The sequence below is a fragment of the Camelus bactrianus genome, chromosome 18, assembly GCF_048773025.1.
Source record: "Camelus bactrianus isolate YW-2024 breed Bactrian camel chromosome 18, ASM4877302v1, whole genome shotgun sequence".
NCBI classification, from domain to species: domain Eukaryota; kingdom Metazoa; phylum Chordata; class Mammalia; order Artiodactyla; family Camelidae; genus Camelus; species Camelus bactrianus.
The window spans coordinates 15,138,850-15,153,321 of record NC_133556.1 but is presented as its reverse complement, the minus strand read 5'-3'; the positions used below and the strand labels follow the sequence as shown (position 1 = coordinate 15,153,321).

The 14,472-nt window shown below is 47.4% G+C and overlaps 1 protein-coding gene across 4 annotated transcripts in view; it reads right to left on the bottom strand.

Annotated features, from left to right (window-relative positions):
* The window catches only part of GSG1L (GSG1 like), a 185,918-nt gene that overhangs the window by 105,824 nt on the left and 65,622 nt on the right, over positions 1–14,472 (bottom strand). The window lies entirely within an intron of this gene.

Here is a 14,472-nt window from a genome sequence, read left to right as displayed (position 1 = left end):
CAATGGCCAAAAAGCACATGAAGATCCTCAACATCACCCGTCATCAGGGAAATGCAAATCAGAACCACAGTGAGACTCCGCCTCACATCCATTGGATGGCCATTATCAAAACGGAAAATAACAAGTATTCATGAGGATGTAAGAAATGGGAACCCTTGTGCATTGTGAATGTAAAACGGTGCAGCTGCATGGAAAATAGTATGGTGGTTCCTCCAAAAATTAGACACAGAATTACCATGTGATCCAGCAACTCCACTACTGGGTGGAAGAAGTGAAAGCAGGGATTTGAACGGATATTTTTACACCAACGTTCATAGCAGTATTATTCACAGTAGCCAAAAGGTACAAACAACCCAAACGCCCATCCACAAATGGATAAACAAAATGTAATATATGTAACAGACCATATCGAGACATTTTGTTTCTGACATATCCACAGCAAGGTATATGGATGAACCTCGAAAACATTATGCTAAGTGAAATAGAACAGGACAGAAGGACAGATATTGCAAATCCCACTTACATGAGGTACCTAGAGGAGTCTCATTTATAGAGACAGAAAGGAGAATGATGATTGGGGAGGGGCAGGGGAATGAAGAATTAGTGCTTAATGGATACTGAGTTTCAGTTTGGGAGGTTGCAAAAGTTACGGAGATGGATGATGGAGATGGTTGCACAACAATGTGAATGTACCTAATGCCACTGAAGGGTGCACTTAAAGACGGTTAAAATGGTAAATTTCATGTTAGGTATGTTTTACCACAATTTTAAAAAGGAAGAACTTAAGTTCATCAAAAGGCATCTGTGAAATGGCACGCCACAAAATGAGAAAAGGAATTTGTAACACCTATAAGCAACAGAGGAATACAATCTGTGAAAAAAAATTCTTATAATCCATAAGTGAAAGACACTCTGACAGAAGCATAAGCAAAAGATGTGAACAGGCACTTCATGCAAGAGAAACGCCAAATAACCACAAGCATGAGAAGATGCTCGGCCCCGTGAATCACGGAAATGCAAATTGAAAACCACAATGAGATAGCATTCCTCATCCATCCCTTTGGCAAACTTTTAAAATCTGATAAAGCTCAGTGTTGCCGAAGCTAGAACAACGGGAATTCTCAGACCACGTTAGTGAGAATATACACTGGTACATCTACTTTGGAAAACAAGATGGCTTTACTGAGTAAAATTAAAGACACACAGAGTTGACCCTACAGTTCTACATCTAGGTAAACACGACAGCAGTGATTCTCAGAACTGGAGCTGTGCATCAGAATCACCTGGAGGGCTTGTTAAGCACAGACTGCTGGCCCCAGACTCAGAGACTCTTGCTCAGGAGGCCTAGGGCGGAGTGAGGCTTAAGAATTCACAGTTCTAATAAGCTCCCAGGCGACGTTGAGGCTGCCTGTCTGGGGACCACACTTGAAGAACCAGCAGCATTATTCATCATAAAAACTGAAAATGTCCCAAATATCCATTCAGAGTAGAATGAACAAACAGAAGGTGGTAGAGATGTACGATGGAATATTACACAGCAATAAAAACAAACAAACTACAGCTACATGATTGCTATAGACTGAATGTTCCCCCATCCCCTGCCCAAATTCATATGTTGAGATTCTAACTCCCAAGGTGATCCTACTTGGAGACGGGACATTTGGGGTGATTATAGCATGAAGGTGGAGCCCTCATGAATGGGATCATTGCTCTTAGGAAAGAGACCCCAAAGAGCTTGTCATCCTTCTGCCCTGTGAGAACATAGCAAGAAGACAGCCATCTGTGAACCACAAAGCAGGTTCTCACCAGACACTGAATCTGCTAGAGCCCTGATCTTGGACTTCCGGCCTCCAGAACTGTGAGAAATAAATTTCTGAGGCTTAGGGCAGCTTGGATGGACTAAGACAGTGATCAACACAATCTTGAGCAAAAGAAGCCAGATGCAAAAAAGTACACCGTATAATCACTTCATGTAGAAAGTTCAAAAACAAGCAAATCTCTTGTGTTTAGGTTTGCATCCTTGGTGATAAACTATGAAGCAGGATCAGGTAACTTTTTCTGTAAAGGGCGAGGAAATATCTTCTGTTTTTCGGGCCATATCATTTCTGTCACAACCGCTTGACTAGCCCTGTCACTGAAACATGAAAACAGCCAGGGATATACATAAGGGAATGAGTATGGCTGTGTTTCAATAAAACTTTATTTGCAAAAACAAGTAGCGGGTCATGCTTTGCCGGCCCCTGATGTACAGCTAAGTGAGGCAATGATTACTCTCCTCTGGAGACGGATGGGAATTGGCTGGGGGAAGGGTCTATGTCGTGCTGGCAACGATCTCGTTCTTGACCTCAATGGTAAATGAAGTATTTCTTTACAACAATTTCATTAAGCCATATGTTTATATTTTATGTACTTTTCAGAACTGTACTGTACTTTCCAATTTTAAAAAGGGTTAATAAATATCTCCACAATGAGGTATTATTTGGCAATAAAAAGAAATGATGTACTGATAAATGCTACAATATGAATGAAACTTGAAAACACTATGCTAAATGAAAGAGGTCAGACACAGTAGTCCTCGTATTACAGGATTCTGTTCATGTATCTTCAGAATTGGCAAATCTACAGTGACAGGAGATCGGCGGTTGTCTTGGGCTGTGGGGCTTGGAGGACTGAGGGGTGATGGCTAGAGGAAACAGCATTTCCTTTCAGGGTGATGAAAATATTCTACAATTGATAGTGAGGATGATTGAACAACTCTGTGAATATGCTGGAAACCACTGAACTATACACTTTAAAGGGACAAACTGTGTGGTAAGTGACTTAAATCTCAATAAAGTTGTTACCCACAAATCAAAAATTTTTAAGACATAAATAAAATCAACAGCCTCTGCCCTCAACACCAGAGATGGGCCAGGAAAGAGGTGTGTGTGATGAGACCAGCCAGACAGACACCAGCTTTGAAAAACCACTCATCCTTCCTCGTGTCACCACAGCACACACACCCCAACCCTACACACACATGCGTGCACGCGCACGCGCACACACTTGGCCTTCCTCTGCCTTTGGCAAAGCACGTGCTGGGTATCAGAAGCCCAAGAGGCTAGAGACTCTGTGGACGAGCAGGGGACCAGGGCATCCCTGCCAAGAGACACAGGACTTTTTCAACTCAAAATGAAATTTCAGGCAAAAATCTAAGCGAAGCAAAGCCCGTGGGAGTCAGGCTGGCTCTGAAACTTGAGTCAGGCCTGCAGGAGCCAATTTGGGCAGCAAATCAGGGTGGGGGCTTCAGCGCTCCAGGGACATTCCTGCTGCAAGGGCTTCTCTCCTGAGTCCGTTGTTCCTAGCGGGTGAGGCGTGGAGAAGGTCCCAGGGGCTGAAACCCCCTCTGCTCCTCACACAGACTAAAGGCAGTGTGTTTGGGGGATTCTGTGTCACATCCTAGACTTCACAGCGCCTCCAGGGAGCCCAGCAGATGGTTGCAAATGACGAGTCTGCAGGAGCCAGCAGATGTGACGCGTGAGGAGCAGAGGGTGCCACGAGCAGGAGCAGCCGCGGCTCCCCTCAGCTGCCACCTCCCTCTGCTCCACGCAGCCCCCGACAGCTGTGAGTCAATGAGGCCGCCTGGCTCAGTCAGAACACATAGCAAAACAAACAAAAGAATTTCCTGGACCTGAGGAGCAGAAGAGGCCAGGAGGCACCAGGCAGGGTGGAAAGACCCATGAGGTGTGGCAGAAATAGCACGGGGCTGATGGGAGGCATCGCGTTGCTGTGTGACCTCAGGCAAGTAGCTCAACTCTGAGTCTGCTCCCTTGGGTGTAAACCAGAGGTAATCGCACGTCCTCAAAGAGCTCTCAAAAGAACTAAATGAAACAAGGAGTGTGGAAGTATTTAGCAGTGAATGGAATTCTGTGCATTATTCAATAAAGGTTAGTTGAGTAGAAATAAACTTAAATTGAGTTACTTTCCAAGTTAGCTTTCTAGCTGGCTGGGCTGCACAGAGGAGATGGGGGAAATATTCAGGCTGGTGTTGATTGAGCTAACCTCTCACATAGATTATTCAAGTCGATTCTCAAAAGAATCCCATAAAGTGGATGTGGCTGTTCCCGTTTCACAGATGAAGAAACTGAGGCACAAAGAGAACGAGAAGCATGTCTGCATTCCCACAGTGAATAAGGCAGAGTTCGGATCTGAATCCAGAGCCCGTGCTCTGCACTAACACTGCACTCAGTTCTGGGTTTAAATCCCAGCTCTGCCACTCCCTGGACTGGGAGCAAATTTCTCAACCTGAGCTTCAGCTGCCTGATCGGAAAAGGGGGATAAAAATAATACCCATTTTGAGGGCTGTTCCAGAGAGTAAATGATGGGGGAAGATGCCTGAAAGGGGACTGATAGGCAGCAGAAGCTCTATAAGTGCTCCCTGTACTGCCCCAGAGTGGGGACCCCGCGTCTTAGGGACTGGTATGCAGGAGGCATACTCACTACACAGGCACACTTCATTTTATTGTTATTTGCAGATACTGCGTTTTTTAACAAATTGAAGATTTGTGGCAACCCTACGTTGTCAGATGATGGTTAGCATTTTTTCCCAATAAAGTATTTTTAAATTAAGGTATGTACATTGTTTTTCAGACATAATGCTATTGCACACTTAATAGACTGCAGTTGCAGTATTGTGTAAACATAACTTTTCTACCCACTGGGAAACCAAACAATTTATGTGACTCGCTTTATTGTGATATTTGCTTTCTTGCAGTGGTCTGCAAGACTAAACCCGCAACATATCCAAGGTCTGCCTGTACTCAGGCCATGACAGCCAAGAAGAGTTTTTTCTTAGGGCCTCAGTATTCTTATCTGCAAAATGGAGCAGGTGAGACCAGCTCTCTGAGCCCTTTCCACTTGACAGTCATGCATGATGGCTGGACCCTTTTCTTGGAAGTTAGAGGGTCACAGGTGTCATCGCAGGTGGGAAGGCAGTGCAAAATGAAAATTCAGGACCTCTTGTCAAAGAATTATTAAGAATCTCAAAACAGTTACAATACTGCATTAAACCAAATGTAGGGCCCTGCTATTCAAGGTGCCCTGTGTGACTGCAGGGTCACATGCCCACAAAGCTGGCCCTGGTTCTGTATCTTGGCAGGGATGTGGGTGACACGGATGTATGCATCTCTTGAAACTTACTGAACTGTATACATTTAAACCCTGCGCATTTCACTCTTTGTGTGTTATGTCGATAAAATCACATCAGTGAAAAAAGAAACATGACAAAGTAGGATTATAAATTCGCTGTTCATCACAGGCAGTGTGGTTCAGCAGTCAGGTGCAGGTATAGACTTATATGTTGAACGTTATCTTCTTTTAACTCTGTCTGTGTATCCCGGGCCCCTGCATACAGTTGTACAGGATGTGCACTGCCCAATCCTATGCCATTCACATAGATGAATCATGACCCCTGGAGCTGCACAGTGGGTAACCTACACAACCGTACATGGTGGCCTTGACTATATAACTTCATTCGAAGGAATCATCATTTGTCTAAAGTGAAGGCCCTATGTGAATTCAAGGCCTGGGCCAAATGGAAGGGTCTTATTGCAAATTCCATTCCAAGGCCTCTCATTCAGGCAGAGATCCAGAAGGAACCAGCCCATAGAAAGACTTTCTTGGGATGTATGAAGGAGCCATCCTTCAAATTCTTCCAACCCCGTGCAGTTCAGCAAGCCCTATTTCCCCCAACACTGCTGAAACCTCTGCTCGGATGGGCAAAGGGCTAGATTTAAGTGTCTGAGCTAATTTCTCACACCAAAGTGTATGATAAAATCGAGGCGTCATTTAGAAATGTAAATTACCACTGTTTACACTTAACAGAGTCTTCTCACCATGGAGAAACTGTTTCCAATTATGAAACATGAAAGCTGGTCACTGTCTGGGGTTAATATGATGCTCTCGGAGAGAGTGAACAGGCGAGACTACCCAGACACCTAATTACCTGGAAAGATAATCTTGAATAATTGGAATTAGAGCAACTAAAGCAATTATTGGATGTTGTGATCTCGGGGAGCAGTCCTCCACCAGGCACAGGGATTTAATCACTTTTAATAAGCGCACGTAATTAGAGGAATCCAGAATTTCAGAACTAAAGTCGCAGAACCAGCAGTTCAGAATGAGGGAGGTGGGAGGACTGGGTGTGATACCAGAGAAAATGAAACTGGAGGAATGGGTGGAAGGAGGGGTGAGATGAGAAAGGATGGGTGGGGCTGGCAGGGTGGGCAGGAAGCTGATTAAAAGACCTCAGGAATCTAGAGGGTGAGCCTGACTCTAACCTAAATTTGCTGTGTGACCTTGAGCAAGGCACTTAACGTCTCTGGGCTCTATCTTCCACTTTTCAGACATTCAGCAAATGTCTATTGTGCATCTGACACATGCCCAGCACAAGGACACTGGGTCTTCCTCCTTCAAACATGCCATTCACTCTACCAGGAATGACCCCCACCCCCGTGCCTCTTGTGCACTAGAAGGAATGTCGCTCATCCTTCAGGACCCTCCCCACATGGCACCCCTCACACACACACACAGCCTTCCCAGACTGCCATCATTCCTTCCACAGTCCTCTGGCCACCCCTTCTGGGTCCCTGAGTCACAGATGTGACTCTCTGCCTCCTTGGGTGTCTCCCCACCTAGAAGATTCCTCAAGATCAGAAGCTGTGGGAGGTTCTCCTCGCTGTCCCAGCTCCTGGCATACAGCCTGGCAGCAAGGGATGCTCAGGCACCACTGGCCTGAGACCAGGTGGACAAAGGTCCCTGCAGCCCTTACCTGAAAGCCAGGCTGCAGCCTGCCCTGCCTCCAAGAATTAAATGGCACCAGGTGAGGCAGCCTGTGTTGTGAATTTACTGAGAATGGCCAGGAAATGATCTCCTTCTGTAGGAGGATTCCAGAGCTCTGCTGCCTCCACAGAAGGATCAGGGCCATTCAGACAATGGATGATTCCCCTCACCACACACACACACACACACACACACACCCCATGGTCAGAGGGCTGCAGGAATTAGCTAGCTCCATGTCGTCTGGGAATTGCAAGCGAGAGGGACTAACAGACGTGTGGACCACTTAGGCTGGTCTCCTGCCTCTTTGCATCCTGAAGTGTCTGTCTCATTGGGATGAAAGAATCAGAGTCCCCATTTTCTCAGACCCTGGACCACAGGCATGTACTTGGTGACCTGGGAGCACAGAACAGGGGTGTAACTAACTCAGACTGGGGGGCAAGAGAGGACTTAGAAGCAGGCCCTTTGCTGGCTCATGAAGGTGGCAGAGTTCCCCAGGCAGCCAGCATGGAAAGATCTCCCAGGATAAGTGCACAGGCACAAGGATGCGCCAGCTACACAGCACGTTCGGACTAAAGCCAGCAGGCTGACCCGCTTGCAGCCCCGATGTCAAGTCTGGACAGCTGTAGAAGCTGGTTCCCTTCTCCCTTCCCTATTCAGCATGTTCTGCACTATGCACGTTTCAGTTCTATGACATAAATCAATAAAATGCACTAAATAAATTAAGTGAGCAGCAGAATTGTAAATCGATTGCAGATGGAGAACAGAGAGGTTGAGGGAACCAACAAGAGACTATTATAGGAACTCAAGTGAGAAATGACTCACGGAAGGCTTGGGATTGTGGCCGTGGAGCCACCACGTTGTTACACATCCCTGAAATATTAAACAAATGAAATCTACAAGCTTTGGAGATTGTTTCACAAAAATTGCCAGCTGGTGGCTGCCAGAAATCCCAGCTCACTGGGAAACAGGGGCAGGGAGCAAGGATGACTTCAAACACAGCTCAGCCCAGGAGGGACAAAGGAGACCATGGCTTCTGGAGTCGGGATCCAGGTTTCCAAACCCAAATGGGCCACCCAGCATCTATAGCATGGCCCCTGTTCCTTCCTTCCTTCATTCAACAAACCTTTATTAAATTCTTGCTGTGTGCCAATCCCTTATGGGGCACGGGAGCTCCTGGAAGAACCAGATTCAGTGCCTGTCCTCAGGAGTGTCCAACCTGGTGGAGGAGATCATCTCAAGGCACTGTAATGGGTGCTAATAAGACCAGTCACTGTGGGTACCTCTGGGATGGCTTTTCAGGAAAGGTTATGTCTAAGCTGGGTTTTGAAGGATAAATAGAAGTTTTCAAAGCAAACAAGAGGCAGGTAGGCAGAGGGAAGAGAATATGCAAAGGCACAGAGGCATGAGAGATGATGGAGAATTTGGGGGAGACGTACCCAAGGGAGGGGACAGGGCAGGGGCACAAGGTCCATGTCAAGGATTGCAGGAGGTGAAGTGGAAAATTGGACACACACTAGATCATGAAGGGCCACAAACGCCATGTTACATGGTGTACATTTGGGAGCCAGGAGACGGTTTTAAGCAGGAGCCTGACAAAGCTGGATTTTCATTTTAGAAAGATAATTTAGAATTCAGTGTGAGGAATTTTTGTTTTACTTTTTATGGAAGTATCTCATATACAGAAAAGTGCATTTATCACAAATGTACAGCTTGATGAACTTTCTTAAACTGAACACATCCGTGTAACTAGCACCCAGATTAAGAAACAGAACGTCGCCCCCTGCCAGAGCCTTCCACTGCTCCCTTCCAGTCACATCTGCTCTTCAAGGGCAACTGTCCTGACTTCTAACAGGACAGATTCCTTTTGCCTGCTTTCCAGTTTTATATACATGGAATCACATACTATGTATTCTTTTGAATCTGGCTTCATTCACTCAACAACCACGCCCAGAGCAGTTGTACTGCGTGCTGCACACAGCACTCCACTGTGTGGGTTGATGGGCGTTGGGGAACTGCAGGTAGAGGTGACCAGTGCAGCCTTGATGGCAAATACAAAGCAGGAGAGTCTCAATTCCTTCCTTCTTTCTTCATTCATTCATTCACAGTGGGAACCCACCCACCCTTGAGGGTAAGCTCCATCCAACCTGGGGTTTAGGAACTGAGAACTTTCCCCATATCGCACCTTGACAAACGACCTGGGATAGATCCCTACTGGGGAGTCCAATTAACATAACAAAGGGCAGAAAAGTCAAACATCCTCACGGACCCTCCAAGGTGGGATCCTCAGCCTTCTGCAGTGGATGATGGGGCCCTTCCAAGATGCCTGATAACCATTTACTCAGCTCTCTCCCCCTCCTATTGGGCAGGGACTTTGACCTCATTCATCTCTGCACCCTGCATGCCTAGCCCAGAGCTGGGATCTTAGTAGGTGCTCAGGAAATGTTTGTCAAATTGAAAGGCATGTGAGCAGATGGCTGGCAGGCAGAGGCTGCTCAACTCTTTGGCAAGGAAATGAATGGGTGTTACCTCCCCCAAATATTTAGGTCGCTTTTGGAGAAATAAATGACTTGTGGATGACAATGACCAGGGGAGACCTTGATAAGCAAATTAATGAGTCCCCCACATACATACACACAGAAATCCAGCTGGGCCAGATCCAGCACAACCAGCTGCCAGCTATCCTTAATGCTTGTGGTCAGGCCCAGGTGCAGTAGATTAGATTATTGCTCAGCAAATATTCAGTCCCACTCCACCCCATATCTCCATGTGGGTTGTGTGCTTTTTGCCCCATCAATGTTGGCTGAAACCACATGACTTGCTTTAGCCAACAGGATGTTAGCAGATATGATGCAAGCAAAGGTTTTAAATGTGCTTGTGCAGTTATCCATCTTGTATTTTTGTCCCTTCTACCTGGCCCCCAAAAGGAATACATAAGGAGCAGACTTGAGCCCAGTCTACATCTTGGAAATGAGACAGCCTACAGCAGCTAAGCCTAAGTCAACTCACAGACATGTGAGCAAAAAAAAATAAATTTCAAATGCCACTGAGTTTTGGGATGGCTTGTTACACAGCATTATAGTGGCTATTGCTGACCGGTACACTATGTCTGAAGATTATCCAGTTGGTTGTAATTATTTGGTAGGAGAACCTGGCCCCAGGGAATAAGAGAGTAAGATTTTGAGAGACAAGGGAAGCCTTGAAGAGGAAGTCAAGGAAGCATGAGAAGCTTTTCCTCTGCATTTTCAGTATCAAGTTCACAACACACAGACGTTGCTATTTATCTGCAATTGCACATTTCATCTTCATAAATTGCTCAAGCATCTTTAATTCATTCCTCCTCCTCTGCTTCCCATGGCCTGCTGGGCAGATCTTTGTTGGAGAACTTATTACTCTGCTCTGCCAGTGGGGTTTCAGTGCTGGGCTGGGCCCTGGAGGCCCAGAGGTAAATAAGAAACCACTGCTCCCCTCGGAGGGCCCTGATCTTGTGAGGGAGAAAGATATGTGTACAGGCTGCTATTATCCAGCTATGACGCAAGATGCTCAAAGTGCAGCGGGGGCATAATCTGAATGTCCAGCTATGGGGCTTGGTTAAATAAATTGTCTCTGCGTGATGGGCTATTGCACAGTGGTCCCAAAAGATGAAGGTGAGCTCTATGTATTGATATAAAAAGCCATCCATGATTTTATATATGTGTATAAGTGTATACATGTGTGTGTGTATCTACGTATACATATGTATTTAGCTAGCTAGCTAACTAACTAGCTATTATCCATATTTATCTTCAAGAACTAATAAACCAAACCATTACCAGTGAATATCTAAGGGTGGGCTTATAAGACTTACAAGATTTTCATTTCTCACTTACACATTTAAGGATCGTTATAATTCTTATAACAAGTGTGTATACAGTTAAAAATCAATGTTCATTTTTCATGAATCCAACAGTTACTGTGGAGCACCTCTCAGTGCCAGGCATCGCTTTGGACACGAGGAATTCAGTGAGTCAGAAACAAGACAAAGTCCCTGCCCTCGTGGAGCTCACAGTTTGTTGGGGGAAACCATCATTAATCCAAGAAGCATTGAAAACATTTCAGGTTGTAATACATGATGTAAAGACAACTAAACAGTGAAAGGAGTGGAAAAGGACTTGGTGGGAGGAACGGCTGCACTAAGGATGTTCAAGGAAGGCTTCTCAGAAGATGTGACATTTGAGTCATGAGAAGCGACCAGCTGTGCAGATAGCTGAGCGAACAGTGTTCCAGGAACGGGAAGTCGCACGTGAAAAGGTCCTGAGGTAAACACTTAGTTTGGCTGATTCAAGCAACAGTAAGGATTCTGGAGACCTGGAGCGTGGTGAAGGAGGAGAGATTATAGGAGATGAGATCCCAGAGGTACAGGGCCAGATCCCACAGCGCTTACAGGCCACGATGAGGACACTGACTTTTACTCTGAGCGAGATGGGTGCCAAGGGAGGGTTTTAAACAGGGAGGCACATGAGATGATTTATGCTTTAAAAAGATCATCCTGGCTACCAGTGAATCAGGAGACAAAGACAGAAGGAGGTAACCAGTTAAGAGACTGTGGCAGGAACCCAGATGAAAAATGGAGGTGGCTCAGGCTAGCGTAAAATGAAAAGGTATTTCCCATGTGAAACACCTTTAAAGCTAGAATGATCAGAGAACTAACTAACAAAAATGTGTCACGGTAAAAACACTGATGACAGACACATATTTTGCCAGGGGAGAAGTGAGGGGAGGAAAGGACAGGAGGGTATAGGAGAAAATGGCAAGACGGGGGCCACTGGGGAAGGGCCTTGAAAGCATGACTATGGTTTGCTGGGGGGAAGGAGGTTAAGAAGGGAAGGGAGCATGGGCCTGAGGATGCCCTGAACTCAGCTCAGGGGTCTTGGGGAAGGAGGGAAGAGGAGTCTCCCCAAGTACCCAGGGATGCACACACATGCACGCACACACACATCCATGCCTGCACACACCTTCACACACGCACATTGCCAAGTGCACACATGCACATGCCCCCCACTCACATGTGCTCGCCCATCAGCGTGTAAGCACATGTGCACACACTCCACAGCAGCACTGCTCACTGTACATACACACACTGACCTGCAACCACACACACACACACACACATACACTCACATATACAGAAGCTCAGAAGGCCTAGCTTTCCAGCGAAAGAACCAGGCATTTAAGGGACAAACCACTCAGGTTATCCCAGGTTAAATCCCAGCATCCTAACTGTCTGACCTTGGACAAATCCATTAACTCTCTGGCCCTCAGTTGCCTCATCTGTAAAAAGAGGATTAAATAAGCCAACAGGTGAAAGTTCTCATAACACTACCTGGCATGTGGTAAGCACTACATGAAAGCCAGTTTGCGTTAGTGTCAACTAACATTAATTATTATGATCAGATTTTGCGGAGCAGGAGGGAAGTCATGGGAGGGGGGCAGATGTGGCGAGAATCTGGAGAAGAGTGTTCTCTGAGAGAGAACACACCTGGGCTCCAGCATCGCCCCAGACTCCCTGTGTGACCCTGAACAAGTCCCTCCATCCCTGCAGCTTGGGCTCCTCATCTGTGAAATGGACCATCAGCGTGGAGAGGACTCGACTCTGCGAGCACACGGCTGGATCCACAGGTGCCCCTGGGAGGACAGGGCTGGGAGGTTCGGGGACAGGCCACAGAGCTGCCACCACCAAACCCCCTGGACCCAAGAGAGAACATCAGTGCTTGAGAGGCAGTAAGTCCATGAAAACTGTTCTGCCAAGCCAGCCCACTCGGCCTCCTTACAAACATTTTTATACACATAGCCAGAAAGTCCTCGGTGTGGCCACCAAGCCCTGAAAGTAAAATCACGAGGCCAATAAAACAAAGATACAACCTCTCTGGGGCCCTTGGTCCTCATAAAAGAAGCGGGAATAAAGGTCTGATGCCTCTGGGAAGAGGCATGGGCAACCCACCTGCCACTGTACGTGGACACACAGGCAGAGGTGCACACACGTGTACACGCCTCCACGCCACACTCCCCCACCAGTGCGCAGGCGTGCACACACATGACACATGCACACCCTCACAACAGCACCCACCCGTGCAGGCATATCCTTACCCTCAACCAGACGTGTACTCAGGTTTACGTGTGCACACCCAGGCCCGCTTCCTGGAAGCCAGATTTGGAGCAGAGGTGACCCAGGAACCCCAAGCCTTGGGGACTGTGGGATGAGCATCAGAGAGGGCTGCCTGCACGTGTGCTTCTACGACGCAGCACAACGGAGAGGTACGGAGCATGGGCTCTGCCCCTCGTGAGATGTGAGACCTAAGTGGCTTATCATCTCTAAGCCTCAGTTTCCACATCTGTCAAGTGGAGTGAGAATGTCAGCCTCTTCCTCACAAGGTTGAGGGGGGACATTTCTCAGTTAATACATGACGAGTGCTTGGCCCAGTGCTGGCACACTGTATCTGCTCGATAAAGATCAGCCATTTATTAGCAGCAGTAATTACAGTATTTTCTGCAGAAGTTAGTTTGGAAGCTGTGGCCTGAGTTGCTCAGCCCGAACCTTCAAGGATGGTCACAGGTAGCGACTGAACAGGCACCATCACTGGGAAGCAGAGGAAACCGGGGAGGTAGTGCCCACTGCCAAAGGCTTGCTCAGTGGAGGGGGTACCGTGGGCTCCCTGTCATGTGTCCATCAGTCTCACCAGCTGCCACTTGGCTGGAGCACTCCAAGGAGACAGTATATGCAAGACAGGAATGTCACCAGCCGCCATGACACACGGCCCCCTTGCCCACCGTCCCTCTGCCAACGCCTGGAAGGGATCAGAGACCTGGCCTTCCAGGTTCTTTAACCTCCTGATAGTGCAGGGAACCTGCAAAGCTCAGCCACATGCCCTGGACTTAAGACTTTTCCTGCAGCCATGCCCGCCAAGGCCCCCCATGCTGGGACAGTTTATAGGACTGAGCTCCTGCTCCGTTTCCCCATCCCAGCTCCTAGGACGAGAGCCCTGTCCTAATCTCCAGGCTGTTTGAAGAGATCTGCACACCCGTTCTCTCTTGGCGGCCACTCTCCTTGGTGGCACAGGGTAGGCGGGGGGGGGGGGGGAGGGAGGTGGCCACGCCCTGTGCTCCTGTGGGAGCACATCCTCCAGTATCCATTCTCCTGCGGGTAATGATAAAACCCCTGCCTTTCAGCTGAGCATATGGTTGCCAAGATAAAGACCTCATTTCCCAGCTTCCCTTGCAGGTGTGATCAAGCTCTGGTCAAGGTTAGACAAGCAAGTGTCGCCGGGCAAATTCTGGGAACCTAAGAGTTGACATGCAAGCTTTGCCCTTTTTTCTTTGCCTTGCCTCCATCCTGTTGCCTGGAATGCAGATGTGACAGCTGGAGGTCTAGCCACCATCTTAGACCATGAGGACAAAGGACATAGGGATGATGGAAAGGGGCCCCAGGGGTTGGGTTCTTGAGAACCTCATATAGCAGAGCCACCCTGATTTCAAACATTCACAAAAGCAATAAAACACACTTCTCCATTGAAGCCAGTTATTTGAGGTCACCATTACTTGCAGCTAAACCTAAATCTGACTGCTCCACCCCCTACCCAAGCTGTGCCCCACTCCTGGTCATCCTGTCTGAGGATCACA